This window comes from Hyperolius riggenbachi, chromosome 6 (assembly GCF_040937935.1).
Source record: "Hyperolius riggenbachi isolate aHypRig1 chromosome 6, aHypRig1.pri, whole genome shotgun sequence".
NCBI lineage: Eukaryota > Metazoa > Chordata > Amphibia > Anura > Hyperoliidae > Hyperolius > Hyperolius riggenbachi.
The window spans coordinates 258,990,552-259,003,699 of NC_090651.1; the positions used below are offsets into that span (position 1 = coordinate 258,990,552).

At 43.6% G+C, this 13,148-nt stretch overlaps 1 protein-coding gene across 5 annotated transcripts in view; it reads left to right on the plus strand.

Moving 5' to 3' along the window:
• The window catches only part of TTLL10 (tubulin tyrosine ligase like 10), a 144,547-nt gene that overhangs the window by 16,571 nt on the left and 114,828 nt on the right, over positions 1-13,148 (plus strand). The window contains exon 1 of one of the 5 annotated variants that reach the window (XM_068240751.1): positions 3,851-3,910. The exons of the other annotated variants lie outside the window; for them this stretch is intronic. The gene's annotated coding sequence lies outside the window, so the exon portion shown is untranslated. Of the gene's footprint in view, positions 1-3,850; positions 3,911-13,148 lie in introns of those variants that run through there. 5 annotated transcript variants of the gene reach the window in all.

Consider the following 13,148-nt stretch of genomic DNA (forward strand, 5'->3'; position numbering starts at 1 on the left):
CTTATATGTCTTACCTGTTAGGGATGAGAAGAAATTACATCTATGCTTAATTACGCATCATAATTCGCATTTACGCATCTTAATTGTAATGCGCAATTTTGGGGAAAAGTGTAATTCATTTTCTATGTAATTGTGAGCATTCATAATTACGTATCAATTTAGGCGTGATTTACGCGTAATTTCATGCTGACTTTAGCAGTGAATAGCAAAGCCCTCATACTTGCTATTGCTACCAAAATTGCTACATATGTTAAAGAGAATAGTGGGTCACAACATGATAACGTTTGATCTGGTGACTGATAGGCCACGGGGCAGCGGGACCACTAAAACTATGAACTTTAGAAAAGCAAAGTTCACTCAAATTAGGCAGGCACTAAGTTTGGTGAGCTGGGATAATGTACTACAAGGGGAAGACACTGAAGGGAAATGGCAAGCTTTTAAACTTATACTCAATCAATACTGTAGTATGTATATCCCATATGGAAACAAAATGTCTAGGAATAAAAAAAGGCCTCTATGGATGAATAGAAAGGTTAAAGATAAAATGAAGAGGAAAAAGAATGCCTATAAGGTCTTAAAACAGGAGGGGACAGAGGCTGCACTAAGCAATTATAAGGAGTGCAATAAAAATTGTAAAAAGAAATTAGGCAGGCAAAGATTGAAGCTGAAAAACAAATCGCTAAGGATATCAAATCTAACCCAAAAAAGTTTTACAAGTACATTAACTCTAAAAAAAGAAAGGTTGACTGTATAGGACTCCTAAAGGATGAGGATGGGAACTCAATGGTGGATGACCAAGGTAAGGCAGAGTTATTAAATGCTTTCTTTGCTTCTGTCTTCACAAAAGAAACAGCACTGTTGCAAACTACAGAGGCGGAAGAGTCTCAATCTTCTAACTGTAATATTAAATACTTAACGCAGGAAGAAGTGAAGGCAAGACTAAATAAATTAAAAATAGACAAGGCACCTGGCCCGGATGGCATGCATCCTCGGGTCCTAAGGGAATTAAGTCCAGTTATAGATAAACCCCTTTATCTTATCTTTTGTGACTCTCTTGCAACTGGCAGAGTCCCAGTGGATTGGCGTACAGCCCACGTTTTCCCATTATTTAAGAAGGGCAAAAAATCTGATCCAGGAAATTATAGACCTGTAAGTTTAACATCAGTTGTATGCAAACTATTTGAGGGGTTACTAAGAGATACTATACATGACTTCATAGTAGAAAATAATCTTATTTCTCAGCATCAACATGGGTTTACTAAAGACAGGTCCTGTTTGACTAACATGCTCAGCTTTTATGAGGTAGTGAATGCTAATATGGATATTGGGAATGCTGTAGATGTGATATACTTGGACTTTGCAAAGGCCTTCGACACTGTTCCCCACAAAAGTCTGGTGCAAAAGTTGAGGATGCAAGGACTGGGGAAGAGTCTGTGTTCATGGATAGGGAACTGGCTAATGGACAGAAAACAAAGAGTTGTGGTCAATGGATCATACTCAAAATGAGAGACTGTTAGCAGTGGGGTCCCACAGGGGTCTGTTCTGGGTCCAGTGCTCTTCAATTTATTTATTAATGACCTAGTAGATGCAGTAGTGAGCAATGTTGCTATTTTTGCAGATTATACAAAATTGTGCAGAATCATTAACTCTCAGGAAGATAGTGTCATATTGCAACAGGATCTGGATAGGATGGCTATATGGGCACATACATGGCAGATGAAATTCAATGTTGACAAATGTAAGGTCATGCATTTTGGACGTACTAATGGTCTAGCACCATACAAAATAAATGGGATACAGTTGGGGACATCAAACTTGGAGAAGGACTTAGGAGTACTCATTGACAACAAGTTAAATAATCGTACTCAATGCCAAGCAGCTGCAGCTAAAGCTAACAAAATTTTGGGATGCATTAAAAGGGAAATAAAAACTCGAGATGCTAGCATAATATTGCCCCTGTTTAACTCTCTAGTAAGGCCACATCTGGAATATGGAATTCAGTTCTGGGCACCACATTACAAAAAAGATATTGCAGTTTTAGAGCAGGTGCAGAGACGAGCAACAAAATTGATGCGTGGGATGGAAGGTCTCACTTATCGAGAAAGGTTAGATAAACTGGGTTTATTTAGTCTAGAGAAAAGACGCCTTAGAGGGGATCTAATTAACATGTATAAATACATCAGAGGGCAATATAATACCTTGGCGGATGAGCTTTTTGTCCCTAGGCCTTCTCAAAGGACTAGAGGACATGATCTGCGCATGGAGGAAAAATGTTTTAGCCATTTATTTAGGAAAGGGTTCTTTACAGTAAGAGTGATTAAGATGTGGAATGCATTGCCACAGGAAGTCGTTATGGCAAACTCTATACCTGCATTTAAAGGGGGCTTAGATGCTTTCCTTGCGTTGAAAGACATCCATGGCTACAATTACTAGGTAATGCCTAATGATGTTGATCCAGGGATTTTATCTGATTGCCATCTGGAGTCGGTAAGGAATTTTTCCCTTTAGGGGCTAATTGGACCATGCCTTGTAAGGGTTTTTTCGCCTTCCTCTGGATCAACAGGGATATGTGAGGGAGCAGGCTGGTGTTGTACTTTATACTGGTTGAACTCGATGGACGTATGTCTTTTTTCAACCAAAATAACTATGTAACTATGTAAGTAAAAAAAAAAAGGATTTTTCAAAAAGATCTTGTAGTTTGAGAAAATGGATTTTAACTATACAAAGAAAAATTTTTTTTAAATTGTCTTTTTTAAAGAGAAACTCGAGTGAAAATAATGTAATAAAAAAGTGCTTCATTTTTACAATAATTATGTATAAATGATTTAGTCAGTGTTTGCCTATTGTAAAATCTTTTAAATCCCTGATTTACATTCTGACATTTATTACATGGTGACATTTTTACTGTTGGCAGGTGATGTAGCTGCTGCATGTTTTTTTGGCAGTTGGAAACAGCTGTAAACAGCTATTTTCCACAATGCAGCAAGGTTCACAGACAGGAAACTGCCAGGAGTACGTACTCAAGAGTTACTTGTGGGAGGGGTTTCACCACAATATTAGTCATACAGTGCCCCCTGATTGTGAAAACGAATAGATTTCTCATGTAAAAGGGGGTATCAGCTACTGATTGTGTCCCCCCGCTCATTAGCCCCCCGGGCCGGCTCCCGACCTCACGGCCCGGGTCGGGCTCTCCTGTCTCTCCTAAAATGGCCGCTTGCTCTGGCCGCGGCTGCGCAGTCCGCATAGCTGCGAAACCGGCTGCGCAGCTCTAGGGCCAACCTCCCTGATCCACGCTACGTAGCCCAAATATAAAGACAGCGTAATTTGGCCGCCAGCAAGAAATACCGGGACGTTTGCAGGAGCAGAATGAGATTTTTTTTTCAGCTTAACCCTGCACCCAATTTTCCCGGGGTGTCATGATTACATGCATGCCTATAAATGAGGGGCACTATGATGGGAGCATGGGGCTCTATAATGGAGTATTGTTAATGGAGGGCAGTATATAACTCTCTCTACAATAGTGGCATTAGCATAGCAATAGGGGCCCCTGGACTAGAGTGGCTCACTAAGGGCCCTCTTTCATCATCTTATTAGCTTTTTATTAGTGCTATGCTGGTAATAAACACCTCAATATGTGCATTGCAGAGTGATAATCCTTAAAGAGGAACTGTCGCGAAAATCTTAAAATTGAAAACACATACAAATAAGAAGTAGAATAAGACATTCCCTGAAAATGATTAATACAAAGATGATGGCCAGCCTCTCTGCTCGCTGCACACTATTTTGGCAGTTGTATGGAGCAACTGTCATTCACTAACAGCTTTTAAAATAAAGAAAACCATGAGAACCAAAAATGAGAAGATAGGCTAGTCCAAAATCTGTCAGTAATGTCAGATTTCTACTTCTTACTGTAAGTGACAGCAACATAGGAGAAAAGTCATTTATGGCTCATTTTACTCTAGGAGAAATGTACTTCTTATTTGTATGTGTTTTCAATTTTAAGATTTTTCCTCTTTAACCAACTGTTTACTCACTCCAAATACAACTTTCTGACACTGCAGCCTTCCTTAGTAGGTATTAGGGCTCCGTATCAATAGAGTGCCTGGGGTCCCTTGTAAAACTCTCACTGGGCCCCAAGCTATCACTAAATTGTGGCAAAATGAGGGGAAATTATATAGGGGCCACTATAAATGGGGGTCTTTATAGGTGGCACTGTGTGTTAAGACACAACGGAATGCAAATAGTGTGTGTGTAACACAGTAGCGAATTACTTGCTTTATTAAGATTTATAGAATATACTTTGCTGATAAAAAGTACAGCAGTCACAGTGTTTCCAAAAATTGCCATTCTTGTGGTGTATCTTTAATGATTTTGTACTATGGTTATTATGATACACTGGGGTGTTTATGTTTGTTTGGGTTCACCTTAGGGCTTCTTATGTTTCTACGTAGTTTGAGGTGTTCATCCTCTTACCACTTGAAATCCTGGATATCTGAAATCCTGAAAGTAATATTTGCCCAAGCAGGAGTGCATGTGAATCCTTGATGGCATGTACAACTATCTCAGAATATCTCTCAGTTGCTTTACTAACTCATGGGAAATTTTATAAAAAAATTGACTAGTTGCCAAAAATAGTAGAATTTCACATTCTATTGGTGCACAAATCAGTCTCATCATCTAAGTGGTATATGAAATTTCATCTAACAACACAAAATACTTTTTTTGCAGCCTAGTTTTGTCTGCAAGAAACAGTCTTGGCAAGTGCATAATGTTCCTGCAGATTAGTAAATTAGGAGGCATGGTTAGCCTGCTTTGTGCTTTCATTCATGCCAGAAGGCTGTTTTTAATAAGTAACTTGGCATGACAGCGCTCATGTTTCCAGTATTGGCAGATTGGATTTCATCCAGTCTATTGTCTTTTCTGTTGTATTCACACTTGCCCTTTTTCAGGGTGTACAATGACCTGCAAAGAGAGCACAGTGAAAAAGAGCCTTTAGCTGAGATCATTCCACCGAGAGACGCACAAGGCAGAGTCGCTGTGTGAAATATCACCCGTGGCTAAACTACTCCTACTGACTGGTCGCCTGTCTCCCAGTCCCTCCAACATAAGCCATTTGGTTTCACATTTTTAGGTTTCACTTTGCAGCTGCATTGGAGATGATCTAAGGTTAGGTACAAAGCAGTCCAACAAACAGAAGTGTATTTGTCATGGTGACACATTACTTTTAGACTGTTAAAACAGTGGCATACCTAGGCATTTGACACTCAGTGCTCGGTATTAAGTGACACCCTCCCCCCCTCCCCAAAAAGGAAAGAAGTGAGTGTGGTGTGCTAAGTGTGCCATGGTGGAGAATGGGTGAAGCCTAGTAAACGATCTGTTTAGGGGTAGGTATGTGTGTGTGTGTGTTGGGGTGCAAGGTAGTGTTGGGTGTATGTGGTAATATTGTTACCTGGGGTGGGTGGGTGTAGTGTTAGGTGTAGGTAAGAGTGGAGATTAGTGTTAGGTGTAGGGTGTAGGCTTGAGGGGAGGATAGTGTTAGGTGAAGGTAGGGGGGGAGGGTAGTGTTAGGTGTAGGTATAGAGTAGGATAGTGTTAAGGTGCCCATACACTTACACGATTTCCCACCGAATAGACAGCAGATTCGATCACTGTGATCGAATCTGCTGTGAAAGCGATGTGCAAATGCTGACCGATTGACCGATTTCCGTCCGAAATCAATCGATCCCGTCCATCTGTCCACGAAGGAAAATTTTGCTCGATCGCTGGCGGGTCGGGAGTGCGTCGATAGCTGCGTTTGAATGTCCGACGACCGACGCTAGCGGCAATACATTACTACATTACCTGTTCCGCCGGCGTATGTCCCCGCTGTCCCTTCTACGCGCTGGGCTCCGGCTGGCTTCACTTACTTCCTGTCAGGGGAAGTTTAAACAGTAGAGCGCCCTCTACTGTTTAGCCACTTCAGCCTACAGTATCGAAAATCATATGCTTCCGAGCAACGTCCACCTCCCATTCATTCGCCAACAACTTTATCACTACTTATCACAATTAATTGATCTATATCTTGTTTTTTCCACCACTAATTAGGCTTTCTTTGGGCGGTACATTTTGAAAATAATTATTTTTTTCTAAATCCATTTTAACAGGAAGATTAAGAAAGAAATGGAAAAAAATCATTATTTCTCCGTTGTTGGCCATTATAGTTTGAAATTAATTCATGCTACCGTAATTAAAACTCATGTATTTTATTTGCCCATTTGTCCTATTTATTACACTATTTAAATTATGTCCCTATCACAATTTATGGCGCCGAAATTTTATTTAGAAATAAAGGTGCATTGTTTCAATTTGCGTCCATCAATATTTACAAGCTTATAATTTAAAAAAAATATAATAATATACTTTCTTGACATGCATATTTAAAAAGTTCAGACCCTTAGGTAACTATTTATGTTTTTGGTTAGTTTTTTTAATTGTAATTTTTTTTTATTAAAAAATGTATTTGGGTAATTTTTGGTGTGGGAGGGAAACAGCTAATTTTAAATTTAATATAATGTAATTGTTTAATAAAAACTGTATGTGGGTGTAGTTTACTATTTGGCCACAAGATGACCCCAGTCAAAAAAGTCCTGGAAGCGTACGATCATGCTTCCAGGAGCAAGAAAGAGGACGGGAAACTTTTTTTTTTTCGTAGAAAGACTGTGGTCTCTGATAAGAGACCGTCTGTTTTTGTGCGGGGGACTAATGCTGGGGATACACGGTTTGTTTCTGTACCGTGTATCAAGCAGCTGATCCGACCAGCTGATAATATTCAGGTGGTCCGATCAAGCTGCTCTACCCCCTCCCGCTCGATCCCCGTCGGTCGGACAATGGCAGGGAATCGAGCGGCTGATAAGGAGCGCCGGCGGGGACGAACTGTAATCAATCCGCGCGCACGCACGGACAAGCGGGGACGCGTCTGGGGTCGATCCGGTGGATAATCAGCCGCCGGATCCAGGCATTAGATCGGTGAATGGGAACTATATTCCCATTCACTGATCAGGGGGCTATCGGCAGGCGGCTGGAGCAAGCACGATCGTGCGCTCAGCGCAGCAGCAGCAGCACAGCCTATCTGGACGAACATATTCGTCCAGATAGGCTGAAGTGGTTAAACTTCCCCCGACAGGAAGTAAAGTGAAGCTGAAGCCCAGAGCGGAGTAGAGACAGCAGAAACCGGGGGACTTGCGCCGGCCAGATCAGGTAATGTATGCAGGGGGCGGCAGCGCCAGCTCCACAGATTGTGAATCGGTTTCATAGTGAAATCGATTCAAAATCGGTTTGCAGTGTAGGCAGCCAATAGATCCCTCTTTGATCAGATTCGATCACAAAGGGATCTATCTGCTGGTCAATCTGGTGGCAATCGACCAGTGTATGGCTGCCTTTAGATCTAGGTAAAGGGGAGGGTAGTGTTAGTGTTAGATACAGAAGTGGGGTTGGTAGAACGACCTCCTGGAGGGAAAAACAAACACAGAGACTCCGGGAGCCCTGATGGTGCAGTAAGTCACGTCAGGAAAAGCTAAGCAAAAAACGAAATGTGTACTCACAAAGGAAGGTTGCAGAAGGGCAAGCAACCGCTGTAGACAGGTGGAGATCTATAAACCCGGCTCCACTCCAGGTCCAGGCAAGCTGGGTGTGGTCACGCTCTTGATGAAAAAAGAAACCGTATGGGCTTAGAGGTGGCTATGGAACCCAGGCGATGTACCCCTCCAAAGGATGGTGAACGGCACAAGGGGAAAAGAGGCACCCAGGGTATGATAAAACTAAGTTAAAACCAGTTAAAAAGAAAAAGTTGAGGTGGCTTACCTCAAATGAAGGCACAATCATATGATTAATGACTTTTAATGTGCACTGGCAAAACATTTCATGGGACTGCGCTCACTTCCTCAGGCCAAATAAAAATGCCTAAAACTATTAAATTCAAGGCATTCAGTGCTCCAGCACCAAAAATACAACAATATATAAAGTACATAAAAGTTGTATCAAGATATACAAACATACATGAATAAGTGCATAAACAAATATAAAACATTTTTATATGTATACAAAAAAATTATGTGTAAAAGGAACCCCATGAGTTATATTTATGTTAATATTATTTCGGACTCTATAGTCCCTAGAATAATAACTGCAGCTATTAATAACTACACCTCAGTACCCAACTTAGCACAAACTGGGCCTTTGCATCTTACCACCCAGAGCATCTGGCCACCCACGCACCTTGGCACTTACTGCAGTTTTGCACTTACTAATGCTTAGCAACCACAGCATATTGGCAACCACTTCTTATTTGCCTGAAAAGAAGCTTGAGTGCTAATCAAGACGGACAGAGGTCCCAGCAATGATAGGTGACCCTGTGCCTACTACATCAGGCTCCACTGTGCCCATTCTAATAGTGGGCACCTATCACTGCTGATTTGAGGATAGTGGAGTCAAAAGAATTTGGGGGGGAGGGGGGGGGGAGGCAAAGACTGTCTAATACTGCTCTCTTGAAATTTAGCAAGATTGATTGATTGATTGATTGATTCGTTGTGGCCTCTTTTTCAAATTTAAGCACCGCCCCTTGAGGATCTCCTGCATGGTCTTGACTGTAATCATTCCATAAGCGCTGGATGTGATAATAATATACTGTAGCTCATAGAGCACTATTGCAGATAGTGCCGGGGCAAACTCTAGATTTTCAAGGGGGGATTCCTGAAAGGTCTCCCTCAGCATCACACAATACAGTATAATAATATAATAGGACACTGGGTACACATCATGCAATTTCCCATCCGACTGACAGGATCTGACAATTATTTCCTAAATGTCCGATCTGCTCCTGATCTACAACGGGATCGATCAGGAGCAGTTTGGCTACAGATAATAATGAGGACAGCCAACATTGCTAAGGGCCCGTTTCCACTTGTGCGGTGAGAATCGCCGTGGATGCGAATTTCGCATGTGGTTGTATGCGAATTTTCATGCGAATTCGCACACGATTTCGCATGGATAAATATGTATGTGAATTTAACCATGGCAGTGCCTGTGTGCTTTTCCATTGTTTCTATGCAAATTCGCATGAAAATTCGCATACCAAAACCGCATGCAAATTTCCTATTAAATACATTGTATGCGAATCGCATAGCGGTATGCGATTTCTGATGGCTCTGCCGTGCAGATTTTTTCTGCACAGAAAAACGCTCAGAAATCCTGACAAATGGAAACAGTCCCATCCACTTGTATTGTCTATGCGAATCTGCATGCAGATTCGCTCTAGTGGAAATGGGCCCTAATGAAGGGGAAAGTGAAGCATTTACACAGCAGAGCACCGGGCTGTTCTTATACCTGACTCTGTTAAGTTCCCCAAGGGGGCAGTGCTGTGAGCTGCAGGAGATGCCTGCAGATATTCTGGTGCCTCAACTTGTGCCTGTCCCCAGACACTGCACCGGCCCTGGTCTGAGGGGGGATTCTGGGAAGCTGTAATCCACCCCTGCGTTTGCCTGTGATTGCACTAAATGTTATACAGCAGTTCCTAAGCCGGTGTCCATAAGCAGTTTTCATAGAGTGTGTACTTTGATGTACGGTGACCATACGTCCTGCTTTACCCAGGACGCGTCCCGCCTTAGGGGGGCGCTGTCCCAGGCTACATGAGGTCCCGGAAAACGTCCCGCTTTCAGCAGCGGGACATCCCGGCCTCGGGACTCTGGTCACCGTACAATGAACTAGCTGCAGCGTCTCATAGACGCTGCGCTAGTTCATTCCGCGCAGCCCGCTCCAGCAGCCTGCATTGTGCTGAGTGCTCCGGCAGGCACAGGCAGAGCGGGGCTACGGGAAGATGGCGTCCGGAGGCGGAGCCCTGTACTGGAGACTATTTGTGTCTCCAGTACAGTGCTCCTCCTCCGGACGCCATCTTGCCGTAGCCCCGCTCTGCCTGTGAGAGGAGAGCGGGAGATTGAAGGAGGATCGTCCGGAGGAGCTGCACACACACCAGAGGCCGACTGTGTGAGGGGACTTCTGTCAGGTGAGTACATGCTTTTTTTTTCCAGGTGAAATGTGCCCCCATTGCATTTTTGTGCTGACATGTTTGCCCCCATTGCGTTTTTAGCTGACATGTTTGCCACCATTGCGTTTTTGTGCTGACATGTTTGCCCCCATTGCGTTAAATTTGTGCTGACATGTTTGCCCCCATTGTGTTTAATTTGTGCTGACATGTTTGCCCCATTGCGTTTATTTTGTGCTGACATGTTGCCCTTCAATGTGTTTATTTTGTACTGACATGTTTGCCCGCAATGCGTTTATTTTGTACTGACATGTTTGCCCGCAATGCGTTTATTTTTGTGTTTAATTTGTGCTGACATGTTTGCCCTCATTGCGTTTATTTTGTGCTGACATGTTGCCCTTCAATGCGTTTATTTTGTACTGACATGTTTGCCCGCAATGCGTTTATTTTGTACTGACATGTTTGCCCGCAATGCGTTTATTTTGTGCTGACATGTTTGCCCCCATTGCGTTCATTTTGTGCTGAAATGTTGCCTGCAATGCGTTTATTTTGTGCTGACATGTTTGCCCCCATTGCGTTCATTTTGTGCTGATATATTGCCCACAATGTGTTTATTTTGTGCTAAATTAAATGTTGCCCGCAATGCGTTTATTTTGTGCTGACATGTTGCCTGCAATACGTTTATTTTGTGCTGACATGTTGCCCATTGCGTTTATTTTGTGGTGTCCGGGGTAACTGTTACTGCATTTATTATTTAATGGTCATAGTTGGCTATGTTTGCTGCTTTGGGGTTACGGTATACTATTAAATAGCATCACACAGTTTCTGCACACCCATGATGCGAATCCTCGTTTGACCACATCACGGCGTAAACACTGCTTTCTTATGCCTCGCTGTTACATCATTAGGTTAGCTCCGCCCATAGAATGTCATGGCCACGTCACGTTAGTTGGCGCAGCAGTCCCCCATTTTTTGGCGCCGTGCACTTTGCGCGCCCCCCCTCCCCCTCGCCGCCGCCGCCGCCCTGTCCCAGGTTGAGCCTACAAAAATCTGGTCACTCTATTTAATGGAATAAAAATATACACATCTACTTCTTAACTCTACCTGTAATGTAGCACTTCCTCCAGTTAGCAAAACCTATGTGAGTATTTAAAGCTGCACAGTGAGTGTTAATTATCATTTCCCAGCTGTCCTCTAACAGGCTAACTTACTCCACTCCTGGAATATTCTATATTTTTATCTGCTTGAATGCTAAAACACAGGGGCGCCTCTAGCCATTTTGTCACTCCAGGCGAGAAAACCTGTGGCAGCCCCGTCATCTTGGCGCCCCCCCAAAAAATAATCATAATGCGGCAGCGTTTCACCAGGAAATAATCATAATGCAGCAACATTTCACTAGAAAATTATCATAATGTGGCAGCATTTCACCAGAAAATAATTGTAATGCTGCAAGTAAGCACAGGGAGACAGTAGGAGGCACAAAGGGGGACAGAAGTGTGCACAAAGGAGGACAGAAGGAGGCACAAAAGGGGACAGAAGATGACAGAGGGAGATGTAAGGAGGCACATGGAGACAGAAGGAGGCAGAGGGGGACAGAAAGAGCCACAGAGAGACAGAAGAAGGCACAAAGGGGCACAGAAGGAGGTATAGGACAGAGGAAGGCGCAGAGGACAGAGTTGGCACATGGGGACTGAAGAGGGACATAGAGACAGAAGGAGGCACAAAGGTAGACAGAAGGAGGCAGAGTGGGACTGAAGGAGGAACACAGGGGCAGAGGTAGCACGAGGGGACAAGTTAAGACAAAGGGGGCATAAGGATTAAGGAGGCACAGGGGGACATGAGGCACAAAGGGGCACAGAAAGAGGCAGAGGTGGCACAGGGGGGCTGAAGAAGGCATATAGAGACACAAGGAGGCACAAAGGGAGACAGAAAGACAAACAGTGGGTCAGACATGGCACATGGAACTGAAGGAGGCACAAAGGGGGAAAGAAGGATGCACAAGGCACAGAGGTGGCAACTTCCTGCAACTTACGCTAAGTAGATGCAGCAGAAGCAGGTAATAGAACACCCACGAGGGAGGGGCTTAGTCCAGGGGGTGGGGCGTAATTTGGGGCGAGGCTTAATCCAGCAATATGGTGCCACCCAGGTCCAATGGCGCTCCAGGCAATGGCCTGTACTGCCTATGCCTAAAGGCTCCCCTGCTAAAACACTCTCCACATTCCCATAGAACGGAGAGTATACAATTTGAGGGCACCTCCATTCACTTCAGTTATGATGCCTAAGGCCACAGTGATGTAGCTGCCTGGATAGTGGCTCCTCCTGTCTCTGAAGAGCAGGGACCTTCCTTCCTTCCTTCCTTAAGCTGGCCACTAACGGTCCAATTTGTAGCGAAAAATCGTTCGAGCAATCAGAAATTCTGATCGGATTGGTTGTAAATAATCTCAGTTGATGGACACAATCGATAATGAACGATTATAAAAACAATCGTCCGATTGAATTTTCGTTGAACCAAAATTTGGATTTTCTTGTTGGTCATGATAGATAGGAAGCAATGATTGGTTAGTTGATGGTGTAGTGAACGATTTTTCGCCCGATCAGAATTTCTGATCTCTCGAACGATTTTTCTATAGAAATTGGACCGTTAGTGGCCACCTTTACTCCTCCTCCACACATCTAGCTCCCAAGTAGCTGCTAATTCTGCCATCATCCCTCTCACCATGCAGAGAAGCACTGCAGTGGTGGAGCCATAAAGTATTTTACCTCATCTCTTCCTCTTTGCTGCAGCTGCCTACTCTTGCTCGCCTACATCTTGGTCTTCTGCATGTCCAGCGCTGCGTAATATGTTGGCGCTTTATAAATACAATAAATAAAATGTCAGGGACAGGAACAGTGGGCAGCTGCAGCAAGGGAAAGTGAGGTCCGACCCAGCATTGAATGAGGTAATTTACTTTAATAGCACCACAGCTTCACTTCTCTGCATGCCTGTTACGGGGAAGGTTGAGTAATGGATGGCCATGCCTGCTACTTAGGAAGGGGGTAGGGGGCCATCTCACATATGTCTAGGGGGTAGGGATGAACAAGATATAAGTGGAATGGGGTGGTCACACTTGTTATTGGGGAATGGTGGCCACAC